Source organism: Sus scrofa, chromosome 6 (assembly GCF_000003025.6).
Source record: "Sus scrofa isolate TJ Tabasco breed Duroc chromosome 6, Sscrofa11.1, whole genome shotgun sequence".
Classification (NCBI taxonomy): Eukaryota; Metazoa; Chordata; class Mammalia; order Artiodactyla; family Suidae; genus Sus; species Sus scrofa.
Window position 1 is genome coordinate 80,347,721 of NC_010448.4, and position 16,800 is coordinate 80,364,520.

Here is a 16,800-nt window from a genome sequence, read left to right on the forward strand (position 1 = left end):
AAGGATCATTCAACAACGCACAGGGTGTCTCACCCCCAACAAAGACTGGATTGGCCCCAAATGTTAACAGTGCCAAGATCAGGAAACCCTGCTCCAAAGGGACGGATGTGGGGGACAATGGACTCTTACATAAATAAATGAATAAGATCATTTCAGATGGTGGTACATTCTCTTGAAGCAATTAATTTAGGGTAATAAGAGTGGCCAGTGGGGATGGTGACATCGGGTGACCAGAGGGGGTCTCTGTGAGGTGACTTTTGAGCTGAGATCAGGAGACAAGAGGGAGCTGGGCATAGAATACTTGGGGAGAAGGAGATTCCAGGCAAAGGAACAGTCAGTGCAAAGACCCAAAGTGGGCAGGAGCTTGAGGTGTTGAAGGTTTGGGAGCAGGCTAGGTTATGACCCTGGTGGTAGGAAATCCTTCCTCCCTTCCTCCTTCTCACTCCCCCCCCCCACTTTTTTCCTCCCTTTCTTCCCTCAGCAAGCATTTATTAAGGCCCTACTAAGTGCCAGGCCCTACAGTAGACATCGGTGCCTTGAAAAGCACCTGGACGAGCTGGAGGGAATCATTCCTGAAGAGGAAGTTGAGGAGCAGAGGGTCCTTGAAGCTAGGACGGAAGAGATGGATGGGGTGCTGGGGGTGATAGCGCGGGACCTGGTCTCCAAAGATGCACTTACCTCTCCCAACGTTCACACCCTTTGCACTGCCCTCCCCTTGACCTTGGGCTGGCTTCTGACTTGTTTTTGACCAGCCCGTGCTGCGAGAGTGACGAGAGTGACGCCTCTAACAGGTGAGCGGCTCTCACCTGTGTCTCTTAGCACGTTCACTCTTGGGACATCCTCTCTCGAATCTAAAGGAAAACACTGCTGTGTCCTCTATGCACAATATATCTGACATGAGACGTGTGGCTTTTCCATACCCAGCAATTCTCCAGTTCTTGGCAGACGCCGACGGGGGTGTCCAACGATTTCGCTCAATTCTGACACTAACTGCCCAGAGTTGGCACAGGCCTCGCAGGGTAAGAACTCAATCCCTAAAGACCGCCCCTCACATCAGATGCCAATCTCAAGTTCCCAGCTTGTCCCCTGTACTTCTGACCAACTGGCTACAAATCGGGGGTTCCCATAACCTGCTTCTCAGTTTGACAATTTGCTGTGATGGCTCACAAAACTCAAGGAAACATTGATTTATATTTACCAGTTTATTATGAGGAATATCGCAAAGGAGACAGGTGAACAGCCAGATGAGGAGATACAAGGTCTAAGGAAGGGGGCAGAACTCCCATGGCCTCTCTGGGTGTGGTTCCCTCCCGGCACCTCCAGACATTCGCTATCCTCCAAACCCCTGCGTTTGTGGTGTTTGTGGAGGCTCCATTACATTGGCTGATTGATTAAATCATTGGCCAACTTCCAGCCCCTCTCCCTTCCTGGGGGGCTGACTGGTCCAACCCTCTAATCAGGTCTCCCCAGCAACCAGCCCCATCCCTAGGAGCCGTCCAAAAGCGTCATCTCACTAACATAAACTCTGATGAGATTGAAAGGGGCTTATTATGAATAACAAAAGATGTTTCAGGAGCTGGAGACAAAACCCACATATTACAACAAAAATACTCCTTTCACTCTTATCTCTTAGGAAATCACAAGGGGTTTAGGAACTCCGGCCAGGAGCCAGGGATGAAGAGCAAAATATATGGTTTCTCACAGCTATGCTGTGAGAAGCCCACGCCACACGGGGGCCAAAGATAGGCTCTGGGTTTGACGGCTCCAGCTTAGTCCAGCCAACCACCAGCATCAAGCACTGGCCATACGAGGCCTCCATCTCGGATATCCCAACACTGTTGAGCCTCTGGATTGACCGCAGCTTCAGCCAGCATCACATGGAGCCGAAGAGCCACCAGTTGAGCTGAGTCAATACATGGGAACATGAGAGATCATAAAACCATTGTGTGTTTTTTTTTTGTTGTTTTGTTTGTTTTTTTTTTATGGCCGCACCTGCAGCATCTGGAAGTTACCAGACTAGGGGTTGAATCAGAGCTCCAGTTGTGGCCTAGACCACAGCCACAGCAACACCAGATCCAAGCCACATCTGCAACCTACACATCTGCAACCTGCAGTTTTCGGCAATGCCCAATGCTTAATCCACTGAGGGAGGCCAGGGATCGAATCCTCATCCTCACTGAGACTACGTCAGGTCCTTAACCTGCTGAGCCACAGTGAGCACTCCACATTGTTGTTTTAAGCCACTGAGTTTTGGGAGGGTTTGTCATGAAGCAGCAGAGAGGTGAGACAGGCAGGATTCTGACCCTTGTGGGTCTCGCCTTGAGAAAATACCATAACACACCAACACCAAACACACCAACGCACTGGATGAGAAAAGTGTGGAACAGCTAGAAAAGCAGTGGGAGATGAGCAACTTGAGTCCCGGCCCTGGTTCTCCCACAAGGCACCGTGTGGTTTGGGGCCTAAACCTCTCTGGACATCAGTGTCCTCTTGACCTAGAAGGGCGGTCGCCCTGGTCTCAGAGCCCTGTTCCAGCTCTGCCATCCTTGGATGGCTGGGTTCTTCGCAGATCTTTAGTCAACCTGCAGATTCCTGCTTCCAAATATTTGCTCATGCTGATCCACCCCTGGACCCATGCGTGGGAGAATTCCAGGGAGTTCCCGTGCACCCGCCCGGATGGCGCCAACCAGCTGCCAAATGCCGGTGACATTTCCAGAGTTCAGGCTCTCTTGGGTGCAAGTTCCAGCTTGGTCACCTCCTGGGGAGTTCCCTGGAGGAGTCCCTACACCAATCTGTGCCTTAGTTTCCTCCTGACCCATGGCAGCTGCTTCTCTTAATGCCTTTCATTTCCCGTCTCACACATTTGTGCTCCGTTGAACATATTTAATCTGAGTCTTATCTCCTAACCATCCACTCTCTCTTTCCTGACAGGCCTCAGGCTTCTGGACGGACTGACTCAGGCTGAAGCCCAGACCACAAGATACAGCACCAACTAGGAGAGCAGACACGGCCCTGGGAGCCGGATGTCTGCATTCCTTTTACTGGCTGGGGGATCTGGGCGCAACGCTGAGCTCTTCCAAGATGGATTGTCCCCACGTGGCCTGCCCCCCGGGGCCAGGTGAAGATGACCTGAGATACTGGGCGCAAAAGTGCCGTGCCCACTGCCGCGTGCAGGACACGTACGTGTACAGGACACAGTGGCCCAGGGTCAGACCACAGGCCCAGAAGGCAGAAGAGAGCGGGTTCTGGCTGTGTGGCCTCAGACGCATTGCTTCCCCTCTCTGGGCCTCGGTATTCCCCAAGGTAAAGTGAGGCGACGTCACAAAACCTACAGACATGTTGGATTAGCCCGCATAGTAACCCCTAAAATTTCAGACCGATTTTGTCAAGACTGGAGGGATTTGCATAAAAATCTATTTCTATGTTGTCTCTGAAAAGTCAGAACACACACCCACCCGTCCACATGGCAGGTGCTTTGATAGGGGTTCTGCTCTCCCATTCCCCACAACCCCCCACCCACACCAGGCCTCTCTCCCCTCCTGCTGTGCTCAAGGAATGTCGCTTGCACAGCCCTGACGGCCATCTGGATTTGCCAGCCCTGAACAGGCGGCCTCTGGGGGCCACTGGCTGTGCTAACTTCCTAAGAATCTCTGCCCACAGTGATTGTGACGGTTAGGCTTCCTGGTATCCTGGCCAGCGGCACAGTTCTGGGAAGACAATGGAGGCTCGGCAAATATTTGGTTCCCAGCCCTCCCCAGATGCCTGGTGACCTCAGTTAACCTACAGCCCAGGGGGCTTGAGATGCTTCCTGCAGGCTGTTCCCTGCCTAAGGCCCGAATCCCTGCAGCCTGCGCAACCGAAATCAGGACCTTGTTCGGCTACAGTGGGTCTCAGAAACCTCTGGGAATTCTGGAAGCTTCTCTCTGACCAGTTCCAAATTGGCAACTCTGTCTTCTCCCACTTGCTCACCTCAGACGGAATCAAACTTCACCTGTGGGCAGGAAGTCACCTTCACCACACAAGGGATGGAGGAAATGGACCCTCTCATCACACAGGCTTGGGTTGAAACCTGAGATCTGTCACTTGGCAGCTGGGACTGGAGCCGTGTCAGCCAGGGCTCTCCAGAGAAGCAGAATCACTAGTGTCTATAGAGACAGAGAAGGGAAGATTTATTACAGGCGTTGATTCATGTGATTATGGAAGCTGAGAAGCTCCACATGCTGCCCTCTGCAAGCTGGAGACCCAGGCAGGGGAAAGCTGGTAACAGCATTCACTCTCAGGCTGAAGGTCGGAGAATTAGGGAGCCAAGGGTGTAACTCCAGGTCCGAGTCCAAAAGGCCCAAGGACCAGGAGCATTGACGTCCAAGGGCAGGAGAAGACTAACGTCCCAGCTCAAGAAGAGAAAGCAAATTCACCCTCCCTCCAACTCAGAGGATTGGACGGTGCCCGCCACGTTGGCAAAGGTGATCTTCTTTATTCGGTCTACTGACTCAGATGCTCATCTCTCCCAGACACACCCAGAAATGATGTTTTAGCAGCTATCTGGGCACTCCTCAGCCCAGTCAAGTTGACACTCAAATTGGCCATCACAGTAGCTTACGTCCTTAACTTCTCTGAGGCTTGGGTTCCTCAGGGGTGAAATGGGAATGGCACTCCCCCGCTGCCCACCCCGGAGAGAGGGCTGCTGACAGGGTTAGAGGGGTCTGGTCGGTAAAGGGTAAAGCCTTTGGCCAGCCTGGTAATGGATACTCAGGGTGAGGCAGGTGTTGGCATCATGGTCTCGGTCATAGAAGGACATCGTGTCTTGCTATTTCCAAACCAGAAGGGGCTACTTCCCCAACTTCATAGTAAAATCAATCGGTGTGGGGGTTCTTCTGTGGTGCAGTGGGTTAAGGATCCGGCATGGTCCCTGCAGCAGCTTGGGTTGCTGCTGTGGCGGGGGTTCAGTCCCTGGCTTAGGAACTTTCACATGCCACCAGCATGGCCAAAAGAAGGAGAAAAGAAGAAGATGACATTGGTTGATGTTCTTGGATTGGAACTGGAACCAGGTACAGGGATCCCGGTACAGTGCAAACCTCTTATTTCCATGTAGAAGACACTTACCTCTTGCCCCCTCAACATCCCTATCCCCCTTCTGGTAATGGCACTCCAAGTTTCCTTGGGGAAACTACCCCTTCTCCATGCTCAGTCTATGTAATTTGTTGAGGTTGATGCTATTACCCAGGGACCAGGTCTGGCCAATCAGAGCCCTGACACATCCATCAGCAGTGATTGGTTCAGAGGTGAGCATGTGGGACCCAGTCTAGGCCAATCAGAGGCCTCTCTGGGATTTTTGCTGAACTGTTGGAAAGAGGCATCTTCTTTCAGCTGGAGTGGCTAAGCTGATAGGACATAAGCCTGTAGCTGTGGGTGAGCAACTTTATAAACAGAGAAAAAAAAAAATCAAAAACAACTAATCGGCCTGACAGTGAAGCCTACCCAGAGGAAAGCAGAACCAAAGGGTATAGGGAGAGCTCCTGACAGTAACATCTGAACACCCAGATCTGGTCGTAACTGAAGCTGGGTACATCCTTGACTTTGGACGTTTCAGGTATGTATATGCGTACCAATAAATTCCTTTTTCAGCTTGATCCAAGTTGCGCTGTGTTCCTGCCACTGGTAATGAACGCATACCAAAGCCAGTACAGAAATAAAGTCTGCTACAAAGAGAAAGAGATTAATCAAATGAATGAATGCGTAAGTACATGAATTAATGAATGCAAGAGTGATGAAGCAAATGAGTGAAGGAAACATTCTAGGAAACAGTCCCATCTTGTTCTCTGAGCCTCAGATGCCAACACCTTCTGATATTGAAAGGCCTCCTCTGTGGCTCCAGGTTTCAGGAGGACCCAGCCTGTGGTACCCTGTGAGGGAGGCATATGCAGTCTGTCTCTGAGGGGGTCCAAACATCAGTAGGCAAGTCACTTAACCTTTGGATGAGTCCAAGTTGCTTCACCGTGAAATGGGGCGAGGGGGTTGTATCGTATAAGGCTGCTGCATAAGACGAATGTGATGATGCCAAAAAACCCTCGGCAGAGGGCCTGGGAAAGCAATGGCATTGGCTAAGCAAGAGTCGCGATGACCATTATTGCCATGGTCTTTTCAGGTTCAGCTCATATCCTCATGTCTTCTCCGGCCACCTAGCCTACTCCCACCAGCGTCCTGTATCTGTGGGACGGAGGGTGGCTGGGAAGAAGGTTTCTGCTGAAATCGCTTGTGTGCAGCTAGGGGGTCCTGTCACCCCTGCCTGCCTACCCTTCCTCTGTCAGTGCTGTGGTCCCTGGCTCAGCCAGGGCTGGATTTGATTGATTCTTTACGGCTGGTGGGTCCGATGCCCGTGCTGAGCACATGTGGAAGAGAAGCCAGGAAGGAGGTAGGGGAGAGGAGCGGCTGTGTGGGCCAGACCCCCAACTCTTATAAGACACAGGGTTCCGCTCAGACTGGCCCAAACCAGGACACCCTTTCCTGCTGCACCATCTCGCCAGTGACTCTGATTTCTAGAATTGTCCTGAACTTCATTTCCCAGCAATGTCCAGTCGAGTGGGAATGTCCAAGCCCAGGCCCTTCAGATGGGACAAGACTGGGCCAAACGTCCTCCCCAAAAAATGCGATGCGAGCATTGTTCATCTGTTATTGATTGGGAGGCTATGAGCTTTGCTTCCAAAATCTCCAATAAAACTGGCTGGGAGGAGAATTTCCTGAGTCCCCAAGTAAGTGGAGAAAGATGTTTCCCAGGAGTCTGGGGTGGTGCTGGTGGGGAAGCTCATGCCCAGTTGGTTTTCCCCTTTGTTATTTAATGAAGAACAGAAAACAATCAGCCCTGACTGCTCTGAGTCTAGAGATGGCTCCTTTTGAGTTAATTTCCGGTTGGAGGCAGGGCCCTGCCTAGCCTGAAAGCCCCTGAGAATCTGCCGTCTCATCTTCCTTTTGGAGTGGGGGATGGGACATCCCGTGGAAGGACTGTTGGACCTTCGGGTGGTGTTAGGAGGGTAGGGGGTTTCTGGGGAGCATGGCAGGGCACCTGGGAAGCTGGTCCGGTTGCTGGAGTGGGGCCGGGTTACAGGGCGAAGGATCCAGCTCTGAGGTCCCCCTCTCAGGGGCCCTACCTGTGCAACCTGGGGCAAGGGAGTTCACCTTTCCAAGCCTCTGTTTCCTCATCTGTAAAATGGGTGTCATCTCAGACTGGGTCTCGTGGGGTTGTTACCAGGAGTTGAGGAGAGTGCATATGCAACGCAATTTGCAGGGCGCCTGGGGCACAGCAAGCGCTCAGCAAGCCTGGGCTGTTATTACGATTGTTCCCTGACATCAGCAGCTAGGACTCCGCTGACTTCACGGTGAGCCCCAGAGACGCCCAGAGAGATGGGATCACCCCTTCGCTGCACTTCTCCTTCCACCCCCACCACATGCTCTTGGGCCCAGGACGGAAGAATGAGGACAGGCCATCTGAGTCAGAGTCCATGTCATCCGGGTGGGGGAGTGGGGGCGGGGAGAGCTGAGAGACCTCAGCCAGAGCCAGGGTGTGGCTGGGAGGTCAGTCCTTGGCCTCACGTCTCCACCGTGTGACACAAAGATGCCATGTGGCCTCCCCCCTCAGCATGACTGATCTAGCCCTCATCCTCACAGCGGGCAAGGGAGGCGAGCCTTTCTCCCGGCCTTGCCCCCTGAGCACCTCTGTGGCTGTGGGCCTCATATGCCTCCTCTCTCAAATAGGAAGGCTGATTTTTGCCTTGTGCATCTCAAAGGACTATTGCCAGCTCAAATCGGGACAGGGCTCAGAGGATGAACTAAGATCTGAAGGACCCAGATAAGTCCCAGCCTCACCCGGAACTATGTGAAGACCAGACAGACCCAAAAGAATGTGGCAAAGGCTCAGAGACGGAACTGGGACTCAAACCACCACCCACAAGAATCATGCAGAACTTACAGTCTGCGTCCAGCCAGCTTGCTTAGCTGCTCAAAGAAAAATCTCAACATTCTCAAGACAATAATAATCCAGCATGATCTTCACAATGTCCAGGGTGCAATCCAAAATTATCAACATAGAAAGAGCCATGATGCTATGAAGAGCCCTAACCTGACAAAGAGTATCCATAAAAAAAAATCTAGAACTAACAGCATATGTCATGGTGAAAGATTGACTACTTTCTCCTATGAGCTATATCTTGCACCATATATAAAAAATGAAATAAAAATGGATCAGACACCTAAATATAAAACATAAAAACATAAAAGATCTAGAAGAAAATATAGGAGGAAATCTTTGAGGTCTCGTGGTAGGCAACGGTTTCTTGGATTCAGCACCAAAAACTCTACCCATAAAAGAGATGGATGAATTGGACTACATCAAAATTAAGAGCTTATGCTCTTTGAAAGATGCTGTTAAGGAAATGAAAAGACGAGACACAGATTGCGAAAAGCCATGAGCAAATCACATATTTGTTAAGACATTTGCATCTGGAATATATGAAGAACTCCCCCCAAATAAGAAGAAAGCAAGCAGCCCAACCAAAAAAAAAGGCAAAAGATTTGAACAGACACTTCAGCAAAGAAGACACACGGAGGGCAAATGAGCACAGGAAAAATGTTCAAAATAATTAATCACCTGAGAACAGGTAATTAAAACCACACCGGGATACCGTTCATACCTACTAGAATGGCTAACATTTAAAGGACTGGCCCTATCAAGTACTGGTGAAAAGGAAGCTCTCATACACTTCTGGTGGGAATGGAAAATAGCATAACTGCTTTGGAAAGTAGTTTGGCAGTTTTTAACCTCTTGGGGTTAAAGGGTGGGGAGGGAAGGAGAAAATTTAGCCGCAGACTTTCATATCCCATCAGCCAAAGGTCTGCACACAGAATGAGGACTCCCCTGTGCTTTTGGGCTGTGCACCCCTGGGTGCGAGCACAAAGTCACCCAAGGCAGGGCGAAGGGCAGCCCCAGGGTGGCCAGGAAGCTGCACCTGTGAGAAGTCTATTGTGCCCACAGAAACATGGAGGAAGACATGCCTTAGGACTGGGCGAGCAAGAGGCTCGGACGTGGATGTAAGAGGTGTCTGATGGAATCCCTAGGCTTCCAGCGGAGGACGAGCAGGGAGCCAGGCCCTGTAGAATAAGTAGAAGAGTGAGTGCGGCAGTGAGCTGGGGAGGCAGTCCTGGCTGAAGGAACAGCAAAGGGGAGGCTGCACCCCATGTGGTGGGATCAGGGCACACCTGCCCTGCATCCATGAGGGCAACCCCTGGGTTCTGTCACCATTTCTAGTGGCACCTGTGCTTTGTGCTGCCCAGAATCCATTCCCCTCTGTCATTTTCGCCACATAGTTGACCCCTGGAGTGGGCATCTGACCTTTGCCTGGCCAATGAGAGCACCATATCTTCTTGGCCACAGTGATTGGCTCAGGGGTTGGCATGTGATTGGAGTTGAGCCAATCAGAGCCAGCAAGAATCAATCCCAGGACTTTTAAAAGAGCAATTAGGACACAATCCCTCTTTTTTTAATTTTCATTTTTTAAAGTTTTACTGACATATAGTTGATTTACAATCTTGTGATAATTTATGCTGCACAAAGAAGTGATTCAATTATACATATACACACATCTTTTTCCGATTCTTTTTCCATATGGATTATCGTAAATACTGGGTTGAGTTCTCTGTGCTATACAGCAGGTCCCTGTTGGCAAGTAATTCCGTATACCACAGTGTGCACAGGCCAGTCCCAACCCCCAGTCCATCCCTCCCCCTCCCCACATAATCCCTCTCCTTATCAGGATTGCTAAACTGGTAAGATATGAACCTGGAGCTATTGTCCTCTCATTGCTGTGCCTGAGGCAAGGCTGCCTGAGCATGACTCTGACTTAGGAAAGAGGCACCAAGAGATGGAGCTAGTTCTTGACATCATTTGAGCAGCTGGACCCAAGCATGCCTGTGCTTCTGATCTGTCCTTTGGGTTTTCAGTTACCTGAGCCAACAAATTCCATCTTCTATTTGAGGGAGTTTGAGTTGGGTTTCTGTCACTTGCGACCATCAGCGTCTCCAGGTTTCATTATATCCAGAGAACCTTGTTAGAGGCTGAAGAAGTAAGATTTAGGGATTGAAATTCCTCAGAACACGTAGAACATCCTGTCTCCTCTCAACACTGACTCTCTGGACAACGCTCTCTATCCCCATGGCACATGGCACCTTGGTTCGTGTGTGCGCCCTGGGACCAAACACCTGGGTTCAAATCCAAGCTCAGCCAATGACTGGATGTGCATCTGTAGGCGAGGTCTTTACCCGCTCTATGCCTCAGTCTTCCCATCTGAAAAATGAAATAGTAATACAAGTTGCCTCATAGGATTGCTGCGGCCTTTAAGTGAGTTATTCCGTGCAAAATGCTTACTCCAGAGGCCAACGCAGAGTCAGTGCTCAGTAAACATAGGTTGCTATTAGTAATGGGTTGATAACTCCTGAATCTATATCTCAAATTCATATTGTCTTCTGAGCTCCAGGCCAACAGACAACTCTGCTCAATGGGACCTAGACTGGGCTGTCATTCTCCCACCCTCAATCCTCACTCCCACTCAGCAGCTGGCTCCAACACTCAGTTAAAGGCCCCACATCCTCTTAGTGGCTCAAGCCAGAAGCCTGGCCATCTTCCTGGAATCCCCTGGCCTCTTCCACATCTAGGCATCACCGAGTCTGGTTGATTCTCCCTCCTCAACAGTATCTCCAGACACTTGCTACTCAAAGTGCATCAGCATCAGACTCTCGGCCTCACCTGAGACAGACAGATGAAAATCTGCATTATAATGGCCTGTCCAGATGATTCTATGAACATTAAAGTCTGAGAAACTCTGCTCTCCAATGTCTCATTTTCTCAGCCTTGGCTGTACACTGACAGCATCTGAGGATCTTTTTAAAACCTTTCTCCTCTCTCCACAAGGCTGACTCTCAAGACCATTATCTCACTGCAAACTTCAGAAGCCAGTCTGACCTCTTTGTTCTAAAGAATACATAGCCTCTGGAGTTCCCGTCGTGGCGCAGTGGTTAATGAATCCGACTAGGAACCATGAGGTTACGGGTTCAATCCCTGCCCTTGCTCAGTGGGTTAAGGATCTGGTGTTGCCGTGAGCTGTGGTGTAGGTCGCAGACGCGGCTCAGATCCCGTGTTGCTGTGGCTCTGGCGTAGGCTGGCAGCTACAGCTCCGATTAGACCCCTAGCCTGGGGACCTCCATATGCTGCGGGAGCAGCCCAAGAAATGGCAAAAAGACAAAGAAAAAAAAAAGAATACATAGCCTCTCTTTCCCCAGGGGATAAGCCTCCTGGACTTTTCTTCATGGTGGGAAGATGAAAAGGAACGTGCCTCGGGGTGGGAGGAGGGGAGTTAAGACAACCTTAGTGCAGCTTATCTGTCCGTCAGCCGCTGAAAGGATGATTCCCTGTGGTACAGACATACAATGGAATATTACTCAGCAGTGAAAGGGATCCCACCTGCCAAACACAACACGGGAAGATCTCAAAAGCATTGTGCTAAGTGAAAGAGGCCAGACACAGAAAACTACACATTGTGTGAGTCCATGTGTAAGCAACTGTAGTTGAGGCAAACCTGTAGACTTGAAATCAAATCGTATCATTTGCCTCTACAGAAGCGAGGATCAAACAACTGACGTATACATTTAAAATTGCTGGATTTTTAGGTCCATCTGTTTGGCTTCAAAAAGCATTACTTCATTCTTTTTTATGGTTGAGTAATATTCCACGGTGTGTGTGTGTGTGTGTGTGTGTGTGTGTGTGTGCGCGTGTGTGTGTGTGTGTGTGTATACACACATATACATATAGATCTACCACATCTTCTTTATCCATTCATCTGTCGATGGACACGTATGTTGCCTCTATGTCTTGGCTATTGTGAATAGTGCTGCTATGAACATTGGGGCGCATGTGTGTGGACCTAGAGATGATCACACCAAGGAAAGTTAAGTCAGAGGGAGACAAATACCATGTGGCATCACTTATACGTGGAATCTTTTAAAAAAGGATACAGATGAACTTATTTATAAAACAGAAATAGACTCACAGACACAGAAAACAAACTTTCGATTACCAAAGAAGAAAAGGGAGAGAGATAAATTAGGAGTCTGTGATTAACAGATACAGACTATTATAGATAAAAATAACAATAAGAACTTAACTGTACAGGGAGTTCCCATTGTGGCTCAGTGGAAGTGAATCTGACTAGCATCCATGAGGATGCAGGTTCGATCCCTGGCCCCGCTCAGTGGGTTAAGGGTCCGGCATTGCCATGAGCCGTGGTGTAGGTCTCAGACGTGGCTCGGATTTGGCGTTGCTGTGGCCGTGGTGTTAGGGCAGCAGCTGCAGCTGCGATTCAGCCCCTAGCCTGGGAACCACATGCCGAGGGTGTGGCCCTAAAAAGACAAAAAAAAAGAAAATTTTTAAAAAAGAATTTACTGAATAGCACAGGGAACTGTACTGAATATCTTATAATAGCCTATAATGGGAAAGAATGTGAAAAAAAAAATATGTATATATATATATATATACGCACACATATATTTATTTTTAGAACTACTTTGCTGTATACCTGAGACATTGTAAATCAACTATGTTTCAATAAATAATTTTTTTAAATTGGTGAATTTTATTATGGGTAAATTATACTTCAATATAGTTGATTTTTTAAAAGCTTTTAAAATACCGGTTTTGTATTTAAACCATCAACCTCATTTCCTATCTAAAATTGAATTCTGTCAACTGATTCTCCAACTCAAACTTCCCGTGGCATTCAGCATCAAGTTGAAAACCTGCGCTGTTTGCTTTCTTCCTTCATCTGCTAACGCAAGTTTATTCACAGACACTTCTCTGAACCCTCACCTCCTAACATACCCCCTGCGTGACCCCCAAGACTGGGTTAGGTCCCCTCTGCCGTGGCTTCCCATTGCAGCTCCATCTCTCCTTTGCACCACTGTGATGGTTTAGCTCTTGGTTCACGTTCTGTTTTTCCCGCAAGACTGTGAGTTAGGTGTCCGCAGGTCCCAGCACAGAGTCAGGCACAGAGCAGAGCCTCAGTGAATGTTTGCTGAGTGACTATTTGGGGTCTTAGTGAATGTCTGTTGAATGAAGAGCAAAAGAGCGGTGAGTCATTTGGTGGGTCTGGGGTGCCACGCATGGAAAGAAAGGTATTGAACAGAAACTGAGCAGCGAGCTTGGGAAAAGCCACGTGAGCAAGGCTGGACCCTGAGCTCAGGGCCGAAGGCATTAAGAAAAGAGGAGAAGATAAGAAAAGATGTTTTGTGATGCACGATCAGTTCAGGCAAAGGTTCGGGAGTTGACACATCATAGCTTGCCGGGGGCGTCGAGAAGAGACAGGCTGCTCCCAACGAGGCTCAGACGGTTAATGAGTATTTACTGGGCGCCAATCACACACCCAGAGCCGTGGGGGAAGCTGCAGGGAGTACAGGCTGTTCCCACTTGTCTCCACACCACGTTTCACCACCCTGCACATTAGTCTCTGCCTCGTAAAGATCGATTCTGTATCGACAGTTTCTGTCTGCACCCAAACAGGCAGGGAAAACAGCCCTGCTGGAGGGACCTGACGGCTCTGGATTTACAATTGCATCGCGAAGATTCCAGGCTGCCAAAAATGCACCAGCCCTGCTGTGACTCCCAGGACTCCGGGATATACAGCTCCCGGTCGGAAAAGCAAATGTGGGTCCAGGAGGATGAGATCTGTCCAGTAAAGCAAGGTTTACTGGTGTCTACCCTGTGCCAGTCTCTGAGGATATGGAGAAGAGTGAAACATCATTCCTGCCATGTGTAGGCCTTAGACCGGCCAACAAACATGACCAAATGCCTTCCATGTGTATTCAATAATGTTTGTTGAGTTTTAGTTATTTAACAAACACTTACATAGTGCTTACTGTGTGCCAGGAAATGTTCTAAGTACTTTACAGAGATTAACTCAGTTAATCTTCCTAACAGCCATTCTTATTCCCATTTTACCAAAGAAGAGACTGAGGCAGAGAAAGATGCAGAAACTTGCTGAAGAGCCACAGAGCTGGAACATAACAGAGCCAGAAGACAAGCTCAGACAGAGGCCTGGGCCTCTGGGCTCATACCCCGGATGTTGTGCTGCATTTATTTTTGTAGCTGGAGAACATCATTCATTCAGGAAATATGGACTGAGCTTCTACTGTGCAGCAGGCTGGAGTGAGAGGCCAGGGATGTAGGGAGGGCTGTCTCCCACTAATATTTTGGGAGGACCTACTCTGTGTCTCAAAAACAGGACCTTGGCTCTTTCAACTCTGCACCAGGCCTAGGCTGCAATACGTGGTAGGGGCTCAACCGCGTTTATTGAGTGACTGAAAGACTGAAAGTGCCAGGTATTGGAAAGAGTGCCGAGCTGGAGTCTGAGAACTGGGATCTCCCCTGCCAGGAAAGAAAATGTTTTGACATGCTCATCCATATTCAGGTATGTTATGTATCCCCAGGGGCTTATATTGAGAGAAAGAACTGAGATAAGGCAATAACATCTTCCAAAAGAATGAACTATTAATGGTGGAATTTTAGGCATCCACAAAGACAAGAATCTGATGGGTGGGTGGTCCCTAACCACACTCTGTCATTGATTGCCTCCTCTAAGGGCCTGGGAACAGGACAAACATCGTCTGCTAGATGGTGCAAAGCACTCCACTGGCGGCTGTGAGTCACTGGCTGGTCACACTGGCCCCTGACGGGGAGGCGGCAGAGCAGACGGCTTGTCCGCGGGGACAAGGCAGGGTCTGTGGGAGCAGAGTGAGGGCCTGGCCCTCCAAGACGTCGGAGGGGGAAGCGGCCAGCAGCCCTGATATTATGCCTAGGCTGGGACTGGTGTGTCTTCTCTGAGCCAGCTAAAGCCAGGAGGGGCTCGCGGAGGATCTGGGACAGGGGCTGGCAGTCCCAGGGTCCACCCCTAAAGCTTTGTCCCCAGGCCCCGAGGTACAAGGGCCGCTGGCAGGGGTAGGCTCTTCCCCAGTCCACTTGGCTCAGCCCAAGGGGGTGCAGAGGCTGCCAGATGGGCCTCCTGTCCTCGAGGAAGGGACTCCCACCAAGAGTGAGCTATACCCAGGTACCCCTGATGCAGGACACACCATCTTACTAATTCCTTGCCCCAGCCCGACCACAGGAACTGCTCCCTTCCCCTTTTACAGAGAAAGAACTGAGGACCAGAGAGTGAAATCGTGGCCCAGGGTGGCTCGGGATACATCCCAGCCAGCTGGGAACATGCCTCATCCAAGTCTGGAGCCCCATGGCAGAGCCAAGGGGACCTGCTACCACCCACTGGGGGATGGGGCCGGCCCTGGCCTCCCTGCTGTCAGCCTGGTCCTAGGTCTGGATTCTGGCATCGGTGGTGGCGCCCACACGGATCCATGGGTTGGCTGTCATGTCTGGCACTAAAACTCCCACTAAAAGCTGTCCTTGGATCAGAACCTTTACACGTAGCCCATAACAGAAGTCAGTTAATCCCCCACCCACCCGACGCACACACTCAGGTCTGCCCTGCCCTCCCCTGGGTCTCTCCAGCCTCACCATGCTGACTGCACTCCCCCTACCCTGCCCTGCCTTCTCACTGCCCAGGAGTTCCATCCAGCTGACTGGGACATAGTTAAACTCTGTTAAACCCATCCCAACTTTCTCTGAGGCAGACAGGTGGTCCCTCTCCATCAGTAGGTAGAATATTTAGAAGGAAGCTTTGCCCTTTCTTCCTTCCTTCCTTCCTTCCTTCCTTTCTTTCTTTCCTTTCCTTTCTTTCTTTCTTTTTCTTTCTTTCTTTCTTTCCTTTCTTTCTTTCTTTCTTCCTTCCTTCCTTCTTTCTTTCTTTCTTTCCTTCCTCCTTTCTTTCTTTCTCTTTCTTTCCTTTCTTTCTTTCTTCCTTCCTTCCTTCCTTCTTTCTTTCTTTCTTTCCTTCCTCCTTTCTTTCTTTCTCTTTCTTTCTTTCTTTCTTTCTTTCTTTCCTTTCTTTCTTTCTTTCCTCTTTCTTTCTTTCCTTCTTTCCTTCCTTCCTCCTTTCTTTCTTTCTTTCTTTCCTTCCTCCTTTCTTTCTTCCTTTCTCTTTCTTTCTTTCTTTCTTTCTTTCTTTCTTTCTTTCCTTCTTTCTTTCTTTCTTTCTTTCTGTCTTTATTTCTTTCTTTCTTTCTTTCTTTCTTTCTTTCTTTCTTTCTTTCTTTCCTCCTTCCTTCCTTCCTTCCTTCCTTCCTTCCTTTCTTTCTTTCTTTTTTCCAGCTGCACTCATGGCATATGGAAGTTCTGGGCCAGGGATCGAAATCCCACTGCCTCAGAGACAGCGCCAGATCCTTAACCTACTACACCACAGCGGAACTCCTGCCCTTTCTTGAAATAGGGTGCACCTTGCTTTTTCTCACGCATGTGGTGATGATGTCAGAAACGACCGCAGGGACAGCTCTTTTCCCTCCAGTTGAGTGCATCCCAGAGAGTGGCAGTGAGGAGGCCTCTGAGAGGCCCACACGGCCACCTCTCCCATTAACAAATGGAGGACATAAAGGTCCAGTGAGGGTCAGGGATTGGCCCCAAGTCATGCAGCGGCATCTCCCTGGGGCTAGAACCCAGCTCCGTCCAGCCCCACGCCTGTGCACCACTTCCTAAAGTCGAGCCTCCAGAAGCATCAACAGACCTTCGGCACCCTCCGGCACAGATGCCCGCCTCAAGAACCCCTTCCCCGGCCCACGGCCCCCAGCCTGCCCATTACCGTTCCTGTCCTGGACGCCCGC

The 16,800-nt window shown here is 49.8% G+C and overlaps 1 long non-coding RNA gene across 1 annotated transcript in view; it reads right to left on the reverse strand.

Moving 5' to 3' along the window:
* LOC102165262 overlaps positions 1,180–16,800 on the reverse strand; it is a 70,882-nt gene continuing 55,261 nt past the window's right edge. The window contains exons 4-5 of the long non-coding RNA XR_002344935.1: positions 3,970–4,145; positions 1,180–1,903 (exon numbers count right to left, since the gene is read on the reverse strand). This is a non-coding gene — a long non-coding RNA (uncharacterized LOC102165262). The remainder of the gene's footprint in view (positions 1,904–3,969; positions 4,146–16,800) is intronic.